We start from the raw sequence: 21,543 nt of genomic DNA, 5'->3' as shown, positions 1-21,543 counted from the left end.
AGTTTTATCTTCCATTCTTGTTCTATCCTAAGTTCTCTACCTTCTTTTATGAATGAAGGGAGGGGAGTGCCTTGTAATTTGGCAAATATTTTCAAAGCTTGTGCAATACATCCATGAAATCTGTGGTGATTACTTAGCAATTCATCAGCTTCAGCTAATATGGGCTTTAATTCATTCAACATATCTATCCATACTTGAGCATCTTGACCACCAACAGACTCAATAAACTCATACATATAGTAGATTAGTTTCTGCTTTTGAAACAAATGTGACATGGCAAGTTTTAACTAGATCTCTACTACCCGTTGCCTCTACATAACATGGAATAGCTCCTAATATCTTGTCCATGTAATCTATAGATAGGGCAATACCTATTCAAATATGCTCTTGACATAACTTTGGGCCCATGTGAACTTTTCTCATTCTAAGATCTCTCTTCAAATACATTAGCTCCTATTGCAACTTTAACACTTGCTTCTTAGCCCCTTCTCTTTTATTTCTTTCACATATGAGATTAGTTTGTAACCTGGAAATGGTACTCTCATCCTCCAACAACATGCATTTTCCTTTTGAAGCTCCTAGTGCTTCTCTTAATTCAATGTTTTCCTTAGTAATTTGTGCAACTATTTCATTCAATTCCTCAATATTAGCCTAATTATGTAGGGTAGTATTCACATTTAATTCAACTACATCACTAGCAGGGACATCCTTAAGCTTGTAAACCATAAACTGTCTAAATATTTCATTCATATCAATCATCAACTTTGGTCTTTGTCCCTTAGGATACATGCACCACATGGAAAGTGCCTTATCAGAATGTCTAAACTTTGAACCAAAATAGAGCTTATCATATCCTTCATCTATGAGATTGCATTCAAATTTTTGATCTACACCAAACCCTTTCAACAATTCATAATTAAAGAGATCAAAGTTATTCAAATCTCAAGATCACTAGCCTTTTCTTCATAAATGAGGTTCGTGTCAATAATGATGGCATAAAAGGGCTTTACACAAGTTTAAACATGCACCATTGATCTCAGAAAATCGATAGCTAGTGGAAAAATTCAAATATCCATGCTCGAGGAGGCTACCGATCACATCAATTATCTCATCACTTTATTTCACTCCCTCAACACTTGTTAGGGTCACAAAAGCTACTTTGGTGAGGCCCGAGCTTACATGTTGGGTCCTACCTGGCCGCCAACATTCCACTCATTCTTCCTTTTCTCGAGACTTATTGAAGTGGAGAAAACACCTCCATCGAGTGTTGAGTAACCTCTTGTTGAAGCTGTAGAATCCTTCTCGGACACTCATTGAGCATAAAACACAAGACTTACCAAGTTTCGAGTAGCTTTTACCTAGATAACTCAACTAGGGACTCGGCCAAGTTAAGAAAACGATTCCACTGAGCTCTGAGTTAACAATTTGGGAACATTCTATCCGCCACATCCGACAACAACTGAACACAAACACAACCCCTCTATCAATCAGGGCCCACGTTAAGACAATCTAGGCACGTGACCAATTACAAACCCTTAAGTTACATGTGAGAGAGGATGAAACTTAATTAGCCTAGGACACAAGAAGAAAGTAACCAATGCAACGTGGGCCAAAACAATCTCTCATTAAAACCACACTTAAAAGAGCTATTTAAAAAAGGAGAAGTGCTTTAGACAAAATTTGAAAAAATAGCAGGAAAACCTAAACCTAACTCCAAGGAAATAATCTGCCCAAAATAGTCTTAACACCACTATTGACATAAATAAATGATCTACTAAGAAAGGGCATTATCATCTTTCCATTCATGGCATAAAACCTAAACTTTCAAAGAAAAATATAGCCTTTTGTTAGTGTCTTTTCCAGAGCCCAGAGTGGTGAAATCTAGTATAGCCTTGACTACACGTGTGAGGGGTTATAACGTGGCAAAAGAAGACTCCTGGTATCTCTTCCTCTTCACCTTCCTCTATACTATCTCCTCCTATATTGCATGCAAGGAGGATGAATTCTTCAATGCCATTTCCTAGCTAAGAGCACTCATTTCCTCTACTTTTCTTTTCAAAGCCTCAAGATTTTCCTTCAACTTGACCATGTCTTTCCTCTCATCCCTCTGAGTAATCTTTTCATTAAGATCCTTAATTTTCTTCTCTACAATCTGTCATCTTTCTAGCTTGACAATCATGCCATTTACAACCTTCCTAACCCTCTTGTCATTTTCTTCTAGTGCCCAACTATAACCACAAGCCTCTACCTCAGCCACCGCTTCAAGCCTGTTGATCTTATTCATGGCTACAATCAATTGAGAGAGGATCTAATGCACAATCACATCCTATCTATCAACCTAGAAAATTTATTAGCTAGAGTATGGGAGTCTAACTTGGGGTTGGAAACTCCGTGGATTGGAGAGGAGATTCTAACTAGGGTGAAGGGAACGTTATCCTCAAACTCATGTCCGAGGAAGAATCAAAGTCCTCAAAATCCTCTTCCTCCTCAAATTCCACCAAATACAGTTCTTTAGAAGGGGGGTAGGGGGTTTTTCTACATGTCCCCACAAATAGGGTTGAACCTTGTAGGGACAAGTTTGGGCTTGGAAGAGGAAGCCAAATTAGGGTCAACTTTTAAAATAGGAGAACCAAAAAGATCTTAGCTAGGTTAGATTCTAGCATGGAGCCAAGGGAATCAAAGGGGTCCCACTAGATGGGGTAAAATCTATGTGAAATTTGTAAAGCCTCAATATTAAGCGTTAGTGGAGAGGAAGAGAATTCTTAGCTTTATCCCTAACAACTGACTGAAATAAAGAGGAACAAACATAGAATGGGAATTTAATTTTGATGACATACCTAAGGTGGTTCAACATGGGAAAGAGCTAGGTGTGAAATCTCTTGCATCTTCTATCCAGTGTGAAATACTTCATATGCATGAGTGCTACATTGTTCCAAACCCCTACAAGGTCTTCTTTATTATAACCATTTTGCAATCTGAACACCCCTTGATTATGCTTTAATAACCTCATTAAGTCTTATTTATAGGTCTCCTTTGAATTTTTTGGGAAGGTCACTCTCTCTAGAGATAAACTAGTAACAATAATGATTATCTTTGTAGAAACCATAAAAACCACTCCCCCAATTTTTACTTTACCTTTCTCCCATGACTAGAAAAATTATTCAGAGAAGGATAGGTCAAAGCGATACATCCCTTCCACATAGTTTGCAAGGTTTCCCTTTACCACTTTCAACCACAACTTGGCATTATTTTTTAAATCCTCATAGCTATCTAACTCCATTAGAATTGGGAAAGGTGCATCTGATATTAGCTTTAAATGTCCACCACCTAAACAATAAATGATTGGTAGATAAGGTGGCTATGACAAGAAATAAAAAGGAAATCTTAGGATTATTCTACATCACTAGGCATTTTGTTAGCAATGAAAGTGGCACGAGTCTCATCAAGAATTTCATGCAAAGCCATGCAAATTTTCATATGTTTAGAAAGCAGTCCAATATTAGCTAGCCTATCCACCAATTTATTTCTCTCTCTTAATGTATGACTAAGTCTTATGTGGCCAAGCCTTGGAAGAAAATAAAGACACTTGGAGATGAGGTATTTGCATTTTCAATAAGGTTTAGATTCTTTTTTGAGAATTAGGATAGTGTTTTTTAAATTGCCTTCAATAATGATTCATCCATACCCTCTCTTTTTTTTATCTCTATTCCATGATAAATAGCTACTCCCTTTGCAAGGCTTGTGGTTTGTACCCCAATATTAGCCATGTAGGCTAGGACCATGTTACCATTTGAGTCTCATATGACTCCACACCCACTCACCCAACCCAAGTTACATTTTGAAGAGCCATCAAAATTTAATTTTAACCAATCAGTGTCAAGGGGAGACCATTTGATTACATTTCTAAAGCCAATAAGAGTGGAGATGAACTTGTATAGGAACTCAACCAAGTTGTAGTTTCTAGATATCTACCAATCCAGGGAAGAGGGTGGGAGAGAGTTTTTATTTTTCCTAAATAATCTCATATTTTCCTTGACATTTTTAATTATAGTGATGGTTAACGATTCCTAGTTGCACTTCCTATCTCTGAATATTCTGTTATTATGCTCCTTCCAAAGACTTCACCCTAAATTAAAATTGTCCTACCACCTAATTTCCTTAATAAGAGGATGAGCCAAGGAAGGAGACCAACCAAAAATTCAGTCCTTACAATCCCATATCCAAACCCAATCAACCAAGAACATGATAGTAATTTTTTTACTTATATTCAAGGAAAATAGAGAGTGAAACAAAATGTGGTTTATACTCTCTTCCTCCTCACATAAAACACATATTTTCAATTGCCAAAAACAACACCTTTTAAAGTTGTCCAAAGTAAAAAAATTCCATGGAAAGTCATCTACGAGAAAAAGAACACGTTTAGGATTGTTTTTTACTTCCAAATGCTAGACCAATTAAAGAGAGTGTTGTGGGACAAAGCAATGATTTTAAATCCATAAATGATAGAGTACTTACCATCTTTGAAGGAATCATACATCAACCTATCTTCTTCATCCAATCTAAAAAACCTAATGCTATTTAGGATCTTGAGAATCTCAACAACAACCATTAGGAAAGGAAAAGGCCAAATATATAGTATAAACAACATCTATATAAAAAATATATACCTTCATAATCAATCATTGGAGTCCAAGAGTGCTCATTTACCTGAAGAACAATGTCTCCCAAAAAATCCTTGAACAAGCCAATATACACAAGGATAAAAAGAAAATGAAGTATGAGAAAAATTAATAATATTTGGATCCACCTTAAGAAAATGACCAATAGAATTATCAATAGCCTCATAAGCCAATTTACACCAAAATTATAGGGGAACATAGGGAAGTCTTACCCAGACAAGAGAAACATAAATATAATCCTTTAATGAATTAAAGAAGGGAATCCAAGGATGAATTGAGAGGGTATGGGAACCCCATTTCAATTCCCCAACAATAATAAAATCTCAATATTTAGGAGAGAAAAAATAACAATAAAGAATGGACAAGCACAAGCATAAATTTATATCTTACCCTCAACTTCAAGAGTCCAAATTGTAGAGATGCACTTATGGAAGTTTCACAACATCAAACATAGATGAATGAACCTACAAATTAGAATTTCTCTCAGAAAAAGATATTATTAACCACCTCTTAGCCTAAAACCACCACAAGGGGTATGGAGGCAAAATGAGCCATTAATGGGCAACATCCCAATTGGCTATGAAAGCACATGGAACTAGCCTTATGAAAATTGATCTTTATAACAAAATTTATATGTAATAATCTATTACAATTTCAATAGTTAGTAATATTTACCATAAGTAAGTAGTATTCTATTACCTTAAAAATCAACTATAAATAAGGAAATACTACATCTCAAGCTACTATATCAAATTATAATACTGGATAAAGGCAAGTAGAGTAGATGAAGATAATATGAAATAATCAATTCTAAGCTCTCATTTTAAATTATGAAATTATCTTGTTGTATATGATCATGTATAAGTATGACATGCATAATTATTGTTATTTTCTATTTGATTTGTCATGTTAGATAATTTTTAAATAATTAATTTAAAACTTCTCACAAATCTTTTGACTTTGGATTATATTATGTGTGAGGTGGTGAAATAGGGATTCACTAGTTTAGCTATGTAAACAAGGATTAAACCAATTTCATACGGTCTTTACATTTAAAGCAAGATGAAAGTTAATAAATTCACCTTCAAAGGAGTGTATGTTGAATGTCTTTAGGTGGCTCTCTTTGCGGAATTGAATTTGATTCTTTAAATAAGAAAATGAATGCTAGATCTAGGGCTAAAAATGGAAAATTGACATAAATGAACACAAACAGATAGTTGCAGATTAGATATGAAGTTGAAATCACAGAGAAGAGATAAGGAAGATGATTGGAACCTGTGACCAAAGTTTGGACTTGAAAAAGTGGGACCATGTAGCTTTGAGTGAATTTGTCCCTCGAATATTAGATGCAAACAAATTTTATTAATATAAAATTAGAATGCTACTCGGAATCTACCTCAAAAATTTTGTGAGAAATTCAACACATTGTAGTGTAGATCAAATTTTCCCTCAGCTTTTTGTACTTACAAAAGCTAGATTTGATAATCTATGTCTACTCTTCTAGATTCTATATTTACCCCTCCTAAACTTGTCATGTCCACAGAGAAAGAGAAGAAAGATATTGAGAATATGGGTTCACCTAAGTCAAACCCTAGGTTTAGAATTAGCCCTTGAAATGAATTAAAATACTAAAATGTTAAATGTTATACCTCATATTTGTTGTAGATGACTATAAGTTGATGGTGGAACTCTCTTTAAATGTGATTACAAGTGTTGATGCAATAACATCACATAAGACTAAGACTACTAGATAGGGGGGCGACCCAGCAGTGCAACGGTAGTTGTAACTCTGCAGAATAGTAGAGGTCTTGGGTTTGAATTCTCGAACCAATCCATGGAAAAATCATCGATTGGAATGTGTGCAGGTTTCTCGCTGACGAGACATGGAGGTGGCCATGAGGTGGACGTGAGATGATGATGTTGCCAAGTCTGATGGGGGCAGAAAAAGTGCAGTAGGTGAAGGAAGACGGTGGGTCGAGCTGGCAAGATGGCAGAATATGGACGAACTGCACTGTATTCGAAGACCCGGAGAGAAATAAGGAGGGGACCGAATAACACTGGTGGAGTGATTAGGAATCATGATTCATGGAGAGATAAGGGGGCGTGATAGATTGATAAGGGGGCTACGCCCAGTTCGATGGTGTTAGAAGAATGCAGCAGGAGGAGTATGGTTGGGGTTGCAATAGCCGCGCATTGGTAGAGATAGGTTGCAGTCAAATGGTCTGAATGGAGGAAGTGGAAAATATGGAGAGATAAGGAGTAATGGAGAGATAAGGAGCAATTAAGAGAAATGGAGTGATAAGGAGATATGGTGAGATAAGGAGATGTGCGATCATAGATAAAAATATAAGATGTGATAATGTCTTAATATGTTCACCATGGGGATGGGTCTCTCATTGTGATTTTGTTGGTTCAAAGCTTCAGTCAAAAGCGATAATACGGGGGTTGGTCCTTCCAGCAGTTTTTCTTGCTCCAAGATCTATAGGTCTTGAAGAATATGGTGGTATAAAATGTCATCTTGATGCTCAATGAATGCTTGATGATAGTGCTTGATAACGAATGCTTGTGATGATAAAATTGTGAATTGATTGTAGATGTCAAAATGAAAGGAAGAATGCTCTTACAAAGGGTTCTCAAGGTATTTCCCTGATTAGGCAAACCTCCATCGGTCAAATTGAGACATCATGATCTGAAACCAATGGGAGAGAAATAAGCACAAGGGTGCTTCAGGCACAACTGTCCTAGTAAAATGGTGCCCTAGGTGTGATTGTCCACCCAAAACTAGGTGAACAAGCTAGAGATGGTGTACACATAGCCCACAACAAAGGTTTGCATCACTATACGAAGTGAAAAAATTAGTTTCAAGAAGGCAAGGATTAGGCTTACATGATAGCTAAAACAAGTCATACTGAGGTAGGGGCACAAAAAAATGATGTAAATTGTATAGGTTTGCAATTATGACACTACATTAATGTATATTTTTAATTATTTTTATTATTCGTATGTTTGGGTTACACAAATAGACTTTTTTGTTAGATCCTCTATCTACAACTATATCATAAAGGATGTTATTCAATTAATTATATGTCACTAAACTCCTTGCTAGTCAAATATCAACATACCATGAACGGAAGGATATAGATGAAAGAATATTGAATTAGTTGCATGAGGGAAATCATTACTGAACATTCCAACACAATGCAATTATAAAGCTAAGGTACACATATCATTAAAAACAACATCACTAATCTCCCTAAGAGTGTGGATAATTTGATTGTATTCATAAGAAATTACATGGATGTGAAGATAGGACTATCATGAGATGTGGCAAGAAAATTATCATTATGTGTAGCAAAAACATTACATAAATCATTATCCTAGATGTCTTGATAGGACTTAAAAATAATTCATTATAAATTTTTATGAAAGAAGTATAATCATCATGTATCACATGGAAAAATACAGAAGGAAAGTTGCTTACAATTTATATATAAGATGAGAAAATAGATAGAAATTTAGTTATTGTAAATATATAACATAGAGCACTATCATTTTGATAAGGGGATATTATTCCCTCAAGGATCAAAAGGCATGAAAAAAATCTGAAATTACTTTAAAATCCCTATTATAAGAAGGAATGTGTGATAAGAGTAAACGCTGATAAAAATCCACAGTGAAAGAAATAAAAATAGTCTTAAAAATATTTAGAATGAAGAAGGATAACCTAGAGTAAAACTCTAGGTGGTTTAAGATGATTAGATTAACTAAATTATAGAGATAAAAACACTTTTGCAAAGGTTTCTAAGGTTAACTAAATAATAAATAAAATACGTAAAACATCTCTTTGTGTGCATGTGAATGTGTACTTGTTTTATATTAAGATAAATGGGTTTTACAGGAAACTGAAACCAAAATCCATACAAAAAATATTAAAACACTTAGCGAACCAGTCCAAAATCAGCAGCCAAATGGCCACAAAAACAGGGGAAACACCCCACAACACCAAAACTAATAGGGACACCAACAACATAAACAACAAAAAACTAACCTAGACAATGCGTGAATTTAGAGTTCTTTTGTATAATAAATTCTTATTGGTTTCCTCGAGCTCTTCCATTATGAATCTCATGACACTCCTCTCTTTGTTTTTGCTTCTCGTTTTGGTAGAGGGTCTAGTTGTAACCTGCATGCCCACCCTTTGAGAACTTGGATCCAGATTCTTCTTCTTAGACTTGGCAACTAAATGCAGAACCTTGTTAATTGTCCAGGCTTTTTGGATGACAATCATCTTGTTAACCTTTTTTAGACCTTCTACACTACTGCTCATGGCTTCTTTTCTTATTTCCACCAGGTTTCTCAGGTTTCCCTTAAGTTCCTCCATACTTTTCTCTAGATGAGAAATCCTTGACTCATATTTAGTTTTCATAAATTTGACATCCTCTGTGAGTTTTTGAGTCATTCCGTGGAGTTTTTCAGTCTTGTCTGGCATAGGATTCTCGATGAAAGTGTTGATTATGTCATTAATACCCTGTTTTAAGAAAAGAATTTCATTGGTAATCCAATGAAAGCATTTTTACTGGTTGCTAGTGGAGTTTGCCAGGAGCACCTCAAAGTCCATATCTTTTCTGTTTTCTCTTGGGTTCACTTGGCCCACATTCACAGGGGTGTCCAGTTTCATTTCTTCTTCTTCTTTACCCTTTGAATCCCCTGTTTTACCTACTTTTATCTTTTTCATGCTCGATGGGTCCAACTCTTGAGGCTTAGAAGTGGGGGTTTTAAACTTACTAGCTACAAGTCTAGGATGTTTGTTTCTTCTACTGCTACTAGTAATAGGAGTAGCTTTCTGTGGGGGGGCCTCTTCCTTAGAAAGGCAATATTCAAGATCCTCTGACACATTAAGATCACGCCAGTCCATAGCAAAACCTCCCTACCCTCCTTATCAATTTCAGTGTCAGAAACCACTTGCACATCGGGGCTAACCAAATCTTTAATGGTTTTACAATAGGAGAGGGTTTAATTTTGTGTGCTTTACCATATTCCATAATAATCACAATTAAACCCTCTATAAAATAGGGTTCTCATTATTCTTGACATGATTTGCCAAACTATGCTCAAGAGAGGATAAAAGATAAAAAGGCAAGGAAATTCTACTATCACGCCTAAAGTGACTTAGAATCATAAAATGGTAAGAAAAAATGATGGTAAAATGGTCATCCAGAGTTGTGTACCTCAATATGACTTTGGCCATGTCTGCCCAAAACATCATAAGGTCCTTCCTATTATATCCTCGGTCTACCATCTTCCTCACTCTATCTCTTTCACTTTGTTTGTCAAAGAAAACTGAAAGGGCTTCCTCTGTAGCTTTCCTCTCCCTATAGAACTTTTTGTTGTCCATCTATAAGCTAGTAATCTCAACTATAAAGGGCTCATCAATTCTGAATTTGGCCCCATAAGCAGTGAGGATGTTGTTATGCTAACCATTCACAAATTCATCTATTATCCTCAGATCCTGGCCATGTAATTTCTTAAGGTATGGCAGAAGACCACCATTGGTAATTTCCATCCAGAGGTCCTTGTTTTTCTCCCACTTGTGGCAAGAAGTTGGCTCCATTTTATTTTTGTCTCCCCCCATTCTAAAGAAACAAACTTGGAAATACCTAGTATTAGAACTAAACCGAAACCAAGTGAAGAAAAAGAAGACGATAAAGAATAATCTAGAAACCCTAGTTTTGATTCTATACCACATACTACAATAAAAACCTTTACCATGAATGTGTACTTGTTTATGCATGTGAGAGCTAGGGATTATCAATTAAGATAGATATTTGAATTATAAATTAAAATTGACTAAAATGATATAGAGCTTACCTTGAAATTGGTGTGATGTTAAGTTTTTTCAAGTTGATGCACAATGATAGAAAGCCATAAACCTAATTTTGGAATTTGCTTAATGGTTAGTGGGATGATATAATTTAAATATATAATTTTGATGACTTGGAACCAATTATACCTATGATCTATTCTAAGTGGTACGCTTATATCTTGATGGCCAAAAAATAAGCATCTATGGATTTTGAACTTTAACACTAGTAGAAATGTTTTCCTTCTCGAGTGATATATTTGTAAGGAGGACTTAGCTAGTCCTTAATAACACCATTATGAGCCTAATATGCAAATATTGAAGTATAAAACTTCCTTGTTCCTTTCTTAGTTTTGTAAGACCAATTCAAGTCAGAAAACATAGGTGATAGTAGATGTTTAATTATTGGTATAAATTAAATAATATATTATATTTGATCATATTTGTTAACAAAAATTTCTAACTGTTGATATTGAAAATCATCTACAATGAGGTGTTACCCTAGACACATCACATGAGACTTTTGAAGACATGAAGCTAGTCAAAGAGATAATCATGTGTATAGGTTAATGAATTTTGGAAGGGGCCCTTCATATATATAAAATGGTTCACTAGTAACCAAATTAGTTTAATGATATTTTAAAAATATATATTTTAATTAAGAGTATGTAAGAGGAATAGAGAGAAAGCATAGTTCACAACAAGTTTTATTGCACCTTTAGAATGGAGCTTCAAGAAAGGAGCACAAGGACAAAAATTGACTTAAAGAGTTGTGAAGATGTCTCTAAAAATGTAGGCTCTCTATTGCGTCATCTCTTTGATGAATATAATTACACATCTTTATTTCTTATAATGAATAAGGTCTAGAAATAGCCATTATTTCTTTTGAAGAGATGGTAAATCTATTATAGATCATATATAATATATTAGACACCCAAAAATAAAATACAAACTTTAATTCTAATATATTATAATAAAACATACAAATACATTAATCTTTCAAGATAAAATACTATAAATCCATATAAAACTATAATAAATTAAAAAATGTACTTTTCTCCAAACCACTTTATCAAATGATGTAAAATTGCTAAAATACCAAGCAAGCTAACTAATACCCTAATTGCAATGAAAGTTTGCAGAAAATCCATTCATTGTTTTAAAGATCAAATAAGAAAATGAAAAAAAGAATTAAAAAAAATTGAAAGTCGCAATCACAACAACAAATAAGAAATTGAAATTTTTTTGATGTTTGGATTTGGGTTTCAAGTTTTGTAAAAAAAATTTTATCTTAATAAAAAACAAATAAAGAATTCAAAAAAAAAGTTATGTGATGGCATAGCATTGTGACCGCTAGCCAATAGACCTTCTGATTTGTTGGTAGAAGTTATTGAGACAAAAGGAATTTGTGAAAAAACATAATTCACAACAAATTTGATTCCATCTTTAGAGTGGAAGTTGAAAAAAGGAACACTGGCAAAAATTGAGTTTAAAAAGTTGTGTAAATAGCTCTTAAAAGAATGTTGACTCCTTAGACTGAGTCATCTCTTTGCTGATTACAGCTACAACCTTTATTTGAATATGTACAAATCCTTATTAGTTCCTACCTACATGGAACTATTGGTGAGGCTAAATTCTTAAGCAGTGATTAAACTGAAATGTGATGAGCCAATCAAATTTCAGCTTTTCTTTATATTTGCTTCTCCTGTGAATGAAGTTGCTTGTTTTTTAAGCCTACTCCTATTGGCCAGGTTTACGGTTGCAGGCTGTCAGGACAGGGTTGCAGGACATCAAGTAAGGGTTGCCTTCCTCTGATTGGGGTTTTAGATTACTTGCAGATGTATTCTACAATATCAATGCTAGAGAACACACTTCTCCCAATGCACTGCTCTGAGTGCTTTGGAGGATTGCACAGGTTTCAAGGCCAAAGTTATTTGAACATTTTTTTATTTGTGTAGGGAGTGCAGCCAAAGAGAAATTTTTCATAGCATTTAACTAACAATTAAAATTTAACTGTTTAACCAATCAAAATTCTAAATTTCCTCACTTAAATTTAATCTGCAATGTTTACTATGTCTGAATTATTAACATTTTAACCGTTTATCATGATAATTTTATTTTATTGAATGTTAATGATTCATTATTAAAATTTAATATTCATAGGTTCTGTTTGGACAATACATAGGCATTCGCATCTATCACCATCTGTGCAGGAGTTTGCAGATAGAATGGTTGAAATGAACAGTTGGCAACTAAGGTTTTATGTTTTGCATGCATGTGACATGTGGCCATTGATGACGGTGCCAGTTGTAGTCTATGCCATACTGATAGATAAAGCAGTTTGCAAAATAATAGGAAATTTATTGATGTGTTGGGCCACTAATTCCGACATTTTGTTGGTTAAGGACGATCTTATGCAACTGATATTTGGTTCTACATTTGTTTTTGGTTGTTCATCAAGTGTAGTTTGAGTATCTTTCGCGGATAATTTTCCTTTCATTTCCCACTTTAAACATTCATGATTCTGAAGGTTTGAATTTATTTTTATTTCTTTGTCACTTGGTTCTCTCATGCGAATTTCTTTTCAATCAACTTATGGTAGTTTTGGGTGCTTTCTCACTCTATGCCAATTTGTTGTATATTATAGCCAGCACTTTACAAATACAGAGATTTAGTTGACCATGCATTTGGTGAGCACTTACATGTTTACCTTTATAATATAGATCATATACAGAACTATGTTTATTATTTATTCAAATGTATTGATCATGCAGGGAAGAAAATGTAGTATATAACCCGCTCTCTATAGTTTGCACATTTCATACTCTGCAATATGGAATTCCTACTACTTTCTAGGAGATCTCTCAAGGTACTCTATTTCATTCGCCCTTTTACCTATATAAATCCAACAGTAAGGTAGAATTTTCAATTACAATTTCCCTCCACTTGTATCATTCAAAGGCTTTTGTCTTTTTATATAGTTTCAGAGGGTATGAAAGTTAATTTGTATCGCATGGATAAACTGAATTATAACAAAAGCCTTTGTGGAAATAAAAATCTACAGTTTCTTTTAAGCATTGAAATATGACATTATCAATCCTGTTGTTGTCAACAGTGTTGAAAGCTTAACCTTTATTTGTTAATGATATGGGAAGAAATCAACAAATGGAAGACACTAAAAGTGCTTTTACTATTCATAAGACCTATTTTCTCCATAAAATAAAAATTTCCAATATGACAAAAATGTTGAAATGTTTTTAAAATAATATCTTTTGAGTTATGTACATAATATCATAAGCTTACCAGATACATATAGTAGCATGCTCTGCAATGGAGATACAACATACAACCAAAGGTGCTCACCCATGCTTCAGTGCACTTGGATGGATTTGTGAATACAGTAAGAATAACTCGAGCTTAGTAGAGATCAAACTAAATGAATCATTCAAAAAAGGTTACCTAGTTGGTGTAGGAGCACCCTTCAAAGGGCTCCCACCATTTGTTTTTGATTGTGTTCTTGCTTCTTTATGAAGCCATTTGTAGCGTCGTAAATTGTACGCACTTGCTAGGGTGGTACAATTTCACACCTAGTTTAGCACCCGCCTTGGCGCATTTTGCATTTTGCATTGCATTTCCCCTTTAGCACTTAATTAATTAAATTAATTAGGTCTAAGGTTCTATTTTATCATCTCCTATATCATAAAGTTGGGCCCTTTTCATTAAAGTGTGCCCCTTTCATTTTATTCTTCCAATACATCATTTAATCAAAAACCCTACTTAGGTCCTATTTTGAACTTGGGGGCTTGGTTTCGGGGGTCAAAACATCTCAAAATCACCTGTAACTTTGGGATTCTCTCTAAAATTATTATATCCGACGGCCCTAAAAATTTGGTGAAAAGTTGTCGGGACCATGGCGCCCGGAGTGCACATGGTCCCGGACATTTTTCTCGAAATTTTAGGAGCGCGATCCAATCATAAAATAAAGCTTAACCCCAAGACATTGGTGGGAGATTCAATCTCTAGGTCGGCCAAAAGACGAAATTACGACCTAGGGTTTCATATATAAGAGCTCTCTTTCTTCATTTGGAAAGATCAAAATTTTTGGCTTTCAAGGACCTTCTATGCAGCAAAAGAGCAGATCTTTGAAGACTTCAACAACATTCAACATCCTTCTATCAAGCATTTATCAATTTCATTCATCCATTTAAGGCTTGGAAGACATTGAAGAGCAATAGGAGATTACCGACTGAAGATTGGCTTGTACTCCTCCCTTGAGGGTTGGGTATGATTTCATGTTGTTTTCATGTCTTTGCATAAGCTTCAACATATCCTTTATTCATGCTTTAGATCACTTTGCATCTTGATTTAGAGAATTTACATTATCATTTATGAGCAATTAGGGTTTACTTTCTAGGTTGCTCTAGTTTGCTTACTTGCATCTTAGGACCTTGCACACACACTAGGTCTGCACACACAATACATTTTACAATACAACTTGGCTATTCGTGGAGGTGGAAATCACCGAAGCGGGGGTTTGACTAAGGCAAAACCCTATATAGCCGCCCAAACATCTTTTCAGATATAAGTGCAGGTTTCGGGACTCAGACGATGCCGTAGGTTGTAGATCCGGGAATAGCAGGTCGAGACAGCACTCCGCACCAAATTTCAAAGAAAAAGACCAAGACAAGGGCATGGGGCGCCTTGGTCCTGCCAGGACAGGGGCGCTGGGTGCCCTGGTCCTTGGGACAGGGGCGCTAGGCGCCCTGGTCCTCCTGACAGACAGCATTTTCAGCATTTTTGACAGCTTTTCCAGAGTGCAAAACAACAGTTTTCAGAGCAGTTTCAGGGGCAGAATCAGGACAGTGGCGCCCGTGCCCCTGTCCCGAACATTTTCAGTCAGATTTTAACTCTGGGTACGCATTTTCATTCTTGTCTTACCCTTGTGTTTACAGCTTTCCATTGTTTAAGTTCAATTCTGCAATCTTGTTATTAGTTCATACTTGCACTTTGGGGTTAGGGATTGAACTTGCATCATTCTATCTTTCAATTACAATAAAGGAATAGAAATCCTAATAGGTAGCCCGTGGCTCTCTCTTCCACAAAAAGAAGTAGCCAATTGTGTGATACCTCTAGGCTCTTTCGTATTCCACAAGTGTGTGGTTGAAAGTGAGATTAGGGCCTGTTTGCATAATGTTGCTTTTTCTCCTACACATTTTGGTGAACCCGACGTGAATCTATCATTGCTTCCTCTTGCATTGCATTTGTTAGATCTAGATCTAGATTTAGTGTGTTTTCATTTCATTTTCATTAAAAAGAAAAAAAAAAAAAAAAGTGTGTTTCTTTGCATTGTGTGTTTAAATTTTATGCAATTTCAAAATGTCAGATTTTTATTTGCAAGATGTTCACATTTGTGATGATTATGAGTTAGATGAAGCTTTAGATGAATTTTTGAAACCTAAATATACCAAACCTTCATTTTACCAAATACTCATAAATATTGTTACTATGCCATTTCATTGTGATGAGAAAGATAAGTCGAATGATTCCTCTCAAGGGTACATTCCTATCAGCTCTTCCACTAAATCTAGTAACATGGTTGTTTTCAATGATCCCCTCTATGAAGAGATATCTCCTTTTGAATCAAAAGATAAACCTTTTAATAGATATGATCATGCTTTGTTGAATGATGCCCTTGATGCCTTTGTGTCTCCTAAAAAACACTCCCTTCATGAGGATCCTTTTGTGCAAGAAGACGACATTATCCTTACATTTCCTAGTGATGGCCTTTCCTTTTCCAACAAAATTCCCACTAGAGATGATGAATTAATGATAAATGCTTACCCTTCTCCTAAATTTGGTCTTATCCATAAGCATCCCTTAGAGAAAGAAGATGAAATAATAAGCAATTTCCTTAATTCTCTCTCCCCTAAAGATCATATTGAACATATTTTGAGGAAAGAGGATGAGTTTAACACATCTATTGATGCTCTCCCTCCTAAGGATGAGGAATTAATAAACAATGTTATCTCCTCTCCCGAAATTGACAATACTTCAAACATTCCTTTCAACAACCTCACTATTTGGGATGAACCATTAGAAGAAGGTATAGATTATTCTTTACCCCTAGCCAAAGGGGATGAAATAAAGATTGAAAACTCCCTTGATAGTTTCTCACCTTCCTTGAATCTCAATTATTCTCCCTCTAAAAATAAAGCATCTCCCTCTCCTCAATTTGGTTCTACTCATAAGCATACCCTAGTTCAAAGCAAGATGGTTAACATCTCTTTCAAAGATCTCCCTCTCAAAAGTGAGACTTTAGAGAGTAATGTTAATCCTTCTCCTAGAGAGTTTATTCCCCATGTAGATCCTGTGATGATAAAGGATGATATGACCTTTCCTAGTATTACTCTTCCTACTAGAACATCAATGTCTATCCCTTGTCTCTCTCCTAAAATTGATTTGATCTGTGATAAGATTTTAGTGCAAGGGAAGACTATCAATAATTCTTCCAACACTTTTGTTCATTCCTCTAAACCATCCTCAATCAATTTGATACATGTGAATGAAACACCTAACAAACCTCTCTTCACTGTCCAAGGTGCTTGTCCTTCTCAAAATTCTCAACCTTTAAATAAGCCTATCTTAGTGGTTCAAGGTGGTCATGCTAATGATTCTTTTTGGACTCCTAAGAAACCTATTATTACTGTGCAAGGAGGTTATTCTTCTAAGAGCCCTTATGAGTATGCTAAGCAATTGACTAGAGAGAGTTATCATGCGGTTGCCCATACTTATAACACAAGAAACAATAGGCAACCTAATCCTCCTCTAGTTATCCCAACTTCACTTCCTCCTTCCCAACCTATTCTTCCTCAAGCTCCACATATTTCACAAGTTCTTGGTAAGGAATATGATCTCATAGAACAACTTAAAGCTACCCCTGCTAAGATATCCCTTTGGGATTTGATCCAAACTTCTTCCGCTCATCATGGAATGTTACAAGATGCCTTGAAAGATTTGAATGTTCCTCCACCTAATACATCTAGTAATATAGTGTCTTTGGTTGACTCTATGATGAATCCTAAATCTCAAATTGTGTTTACTCAAGATGAGTTGCCTACTAGTGAAATTCAACATCAATATGATCCCTTGATGATTGTGGTTATCATAAATGACATTGCTATAAGACGAACACTGGTAGATAATGGCTCTGGCCTTAATGTGTGTAGCATTAATCTATTGCATAAGATGAATGTGGATACATCCCTTATTGAGCCTGACTCTCGTCCCATTCGAGGCTTTGATAATGTGGCTAAGTCTTCATTAGGTATTATCACCTTACCCATCACAGTGGGACCTGTTACTTTGCCTACTCCTATCCATGTTATGTTGGGAAATCTAACATACAACTTGTTATTAGGGAGACCTTGGATTCACGGTATGCAAGCTGTCCCCCCTACATTGCATAGACAAGTTAAATTCATTTATAACAATAAGACATATACCTTGATAGGTGATACTAATTTTCAAGCTTGTTTGCAAACATCTACTTCCAAAGGGAGTTCTTCTAAATCTTCCTCTTCTAGTGATGACTCTTTACCTATGGACAAATCATCATCCTCTGATAATCAAAATTCTTTGGATGAAGATTCTTCTCAACTTGAATCTACACATGAAAAGGCTTTTGATCCTGAGAAGGTTCTCGCAGAAGACGATTGGGGATCTCTTGACTTTAATCCCACCTTTGTAGGTGAGTATAGGGTTCCTCCTAGAGAGTTTAAAGTTAAAAAGAAGGAAGAAACTAAAAATCAATCAATCTTACCTGAACCTATGAGCAATAATTTTGTGGCCGCTTCTCAAACTTCTTCTCCTCACACCTCTAATTATGAAGAGTTTGATTCTTTGTCTTATGAAAAACCACCTTCTCTTCCTGAAATGGCTGATCGTTATGGTCGTGGTTTTCGCATTTTTGCTAAGCATGGGTATCATGGAAATGGTTGTGGCGCTCATGAACAAGGGATAAAAGTTCCTCTAGAGACTAATTTTCACAATTATGCCTTTGGACTCGGCTATAATCCCTGCAAACGTACCAAAGCATCTAAAAGACCATCTCTCAATGTGAATGCTATATTTAGTAGTGATGATGATCTCACTTCAACTAAATCATCTTCTACTTCTATCAACTCTCATTCCCCTCATAAGGAAATCTTGGCGATGAACAAGTCTCTTTATGACTCCCCTCAAATTTCTAAATCCACTTATGAATCTTTATCTCCTATTCATCATAAAGTCCTTTCCTCTAGGGATAAGGCTCTAATAAATTACACTCATCCCTCTTCTAAGATTTCTTGTGACTTTTCTTCTTCAATTTTTATCACTTTATACATGTTTTTGATCTCACTTATAGTTGAGCATTTAGCATGTCATATTCAAATACCTCATTCAATCTATCATGTCTTTAAATAACATTAATGGCTATTATGTTGCTCATCATTATGTGACATTGGTAGCTCATTTACTGGGGGCTCATTGTCATTCATGATGGTACAATTTCAAGTGCAATCATATTTTTTTAAGCAACATAATAGCTTAATTTTTCTATGTTATCTCTTGTTCCTATGGGGACAAGAGTGACTTCATACATCTCTTCTTTTTATGGTTAAAATTTCCCTTTGGGGTAATAGTGTGGAAATATTGATCATCTTTTCTTTAGAATCCTCTTTTCCTAGATATGGGAGAAGATGTGTATTCTCTTTCTTACCTTACCCACTTCTTGTGGGGAGCATTTTACATACACTAATGTCTTGCTTGCATGAACTCATGTGAGTATGTAGTACATTTTGCTTATGTCTAAATCTCTCCCTAGAAGATTGTGTAAGTCTTTCTCATTGTCCTTATCCGTGGGAGGCAATGATCTTTCCTTATTTTTTTCTAAGGATCCACTTTTTCCTATTTCGTGGATGGTGTGAACTTTATTACTTGATGTTATTCCTTGTATGCATTTGTTGTCGTTTGTTCAAGGATTCTCTCTTACAAGAGGTGTAAGTCCTTGACTACAACCTCTTTTGCACTTGGTAAAATACATCCATAATGAATTCACTCTCCCAATTGGGTTAAAAAGAGCGTCATCCTTTATTAAGAATCACTTTCACCTCGCAAAAGAAGGAAGTATTGCATTCTTATTCTCTTCTTTGTCTTATTCTAGAAGATGTTATATTTGTCCTCTCGGGGATAGGTGTCTTTTTGTACAAAGATCTCTTCTCCTCTAAGGATCTCCTTTACACATATTACAAGATATCCCTTTTCAAATATCTTATCCTTGCTTAAAGAGTGCAAAACTCTCTTGCTTGGATCTATGACATTGTTGCATTTTTTGGGTATCTTCTTTTGTAATAAAGGTAGGTATCCTTGTTCTACTTTACTTATGACATAAACATTACACTTTTTGAGCAATGGGTCATTCTCGGAACCAGAGCACAGACTCTTAGAGCGAGATGTCTCCATTTTTCTTTTATGCAGGGTGATTATTCTCGGAACCAGAGCACAGACTCTTAGAGCGAGATGTCACGCTTTTGTACTATACATATACAGGTTGTAGAATACTCAGGCATAGACTCCTATGAGGTGCTTCCAACCTCACTTACACACACATGCATGAGGTTGAGTGGAACTAGCGGCATAAGGCTAGACTTTCTCACTCTCCTCCCTTACATGGATCACCTAGACAAACTCTAGGGGCTAGTTTTCCATGTCCTTTTCCCATGGATCACCTAGACAAGATCTAGTGGTGAGAAGTCCATGTTTTCTCTCTCACTATTCTTCTCATGGATCACCAATGTGTGTATTCATGCTTTTCTCCTTTCTTTTCTTCTCTTTGCATTTTTCCATTTACATCCTTCATCTTGTGTTAGAGAACTCTCAAATCTTCACACTCTTTGTTGTGTTGGAATTGAGATTTGGTCCTCTTTCTTACCAAATGATTCTCCATTAGTTTTTGATCTCACATCAAATCTTCTTGTGAGCATTTGTCATCAATATTCTTTAACAATTCGAAGTGGTAAACATGATACCCTGTTTCAACTCACTAAAATTAGCAAGCCGAAACAGGGGGGGCATATAGCTACCCTTGAATTTTCATCACCTTCCTTAGTAAGCATTAGGTGATTTTGTGATCTAACGTGTGTTTTGTAGGGTGTGGTTCCTAACTGTGTACTACAGATACTGCTGGGGGCTTCGTTCGACAGACTTATGGATATATCCTTTTTCAAATAATGTTTACTTTTCTGTACTTTAGCTTGCATATGCACGTAGTGTTCATATGACCGCTAAAGTGGGGGCTAAATGTAGCGTCGTAAATTGTACGCACTTGCTAGGGTGGTACAATTTCACACCTAGTTTAGCACCCGCCTTGGCGCATTTTGCATTTTGCATTGCATTTCCCCTTTAGCACTTAATTAATTAAATTAATTAGGTCTAAGGTTCTATTTTATCATCTCCTATATCATAAAGTTGGGCCCTTTTCATTAAAGTGTGCCCCTTTCATTTTATTCTTCCAATACATCATTTAATCGAAAACCCTAATTAGGTCCTATTTTGAACTTGGGGGCTTGGTTTCGGGGGTCAAAACATCTCAAAATCACCTGTAACTTCGGGATTCTCTCTAAAATTATCATATCCGACGGCCCTGAAAATTTGGTGAAAAGTTGTCGGGACCATGGCGCCCGGAGTGCACATGGTCCCGGACATTTTTCTTGAAATTTTAGGAGCGTGATCCAATCATAAAATAAAGCTTAACCCCAAGAAATTGGCAGGAGATTCAATCTCTAGGTCGGCCAAAAGACGAAATTACGACCTAGGGTTTCATATATAAGAGCTCTCTTTCTTCATTTGGAAAGATCAAAATTTTTGGCTTTCAAGGACCTTCTATGCAGCAAAAGAGCAGATCTTTGAAGACTTCAACAACATTCAACATCCTTCTATCAAGCATTTATCAATTTCATTCATCCA

This window comes from Cryptomeria japonica, chromosome 11, assembly GCF_030272615.1.
Source record: "Cryptomeria japonica chromosome 11, Sugi_1.0, whole genome shotgun sequence".
In the NCBI taxonomy this organism is placed as follows: Eukaryota; Viridiplantae; Streptophyta; class Pinopsida; order Cupressales; family Cupressaceae; genus Cryptomeria; species Cryptomeria japonica.
The sequence above is the reverse complement of the archived record's forward strand: the minus strand, read 5'-3'. Positions refer to the sequence as shown.